The following is a 718-nucleotide window of genomic DNA, read 5'->3' as shown; positions in this document are numbered from 1 at the left end:
TAGTGAATGAATTGAACAGACTGAAAATGACATACTTATTAAAAACGTCTTCTTACTATTAGTCAATGAGATAAAAAAATAGCTCAAGAGCTAAATGCCTATCCTCTTTCCTATAGGAAAAAAAAATACTCCACTAACACAAATAAGCTGCGATTAAGCAGGCACTTTTATATACTGTTAGGACATAATGTGACACAATTTGTCTCAGATATAATTTCTTTTTTTTTGTCCCCCAATTCACAATACAAACCAGGCAAAGGACCTGGGTTGAGGTGTGTATGGGGTGCATTTACTGTACCTCCTCTTTCTATACTGTCAGTGTAAAGAACACAGCCTGTGGTAAGAATTGGGAGGCCTTATCTTTTCTTTTCTTTTTTTTTGAGTTTTTAATATATATAATATTTATGTAAAATATAATTCGTCACCAGTGCAACATTCCCATGACCAATATCCCAAGTGTCCTTTCTTCCCACCCCACACAGGCCTGTACTCTAGACAGGCTTTCTACTTCCCTCATTCAGTCACATTTTGTTATGATAGTTCTCAGTGTAATTATTTCTGTGACTGCACTAAACGATCCCTGTGGTGAGCTTCATGTCAGGAGTTGGACCCTCCAGTCCTCCTCTTTTTTGTCTCTGAGAATCATTACACAGATGTTTTTCATTTTTCTCAAAACCCATAGATGAGTGAGACCATTCTGTATTTATCTCTCTCCCTC

General features: G+C 36.9%; 1 non-coding gene across 1 annotated transcript; it reads right to left on the bottom strand.

Annotated features, from left to right (window-relative positions):
* Nucleotides 1-223: 223 nt before the first annotated feature.
* Nucleotides 224-356, bottom strand: LOC126010024 (small nucleolar RNA SNORA51). Its single transcript, XR_007496165.1, has one exon. It is a non-coding gene; the product is annotated as a small nucleolar RNA SNORA51 (small nucleolar RNA).
* Between the last annotated feature and the right edge of the window lie 362 nt (nt 357-718).

Source organism: Suncus etruscus, chromosome 5, assembly GCF_024139225.1.
Source record: "Suncus etruscus isolate mSunEtr1 chromosome 5, mSunEtr1.pri.cur, whole genome shotgun sequence".
Lineage (NCBI taxonomy): Eukaryota > Metazoa > Chordata > Mammalia > Eulipotyphla > Soricidae > Suncus > Suncus etruscus.
The sequence above is the reverse complement of the archived record's forward strand: the minus strand, read 5'-3'. Positions and strand labels throughout refer to the sequence as shown.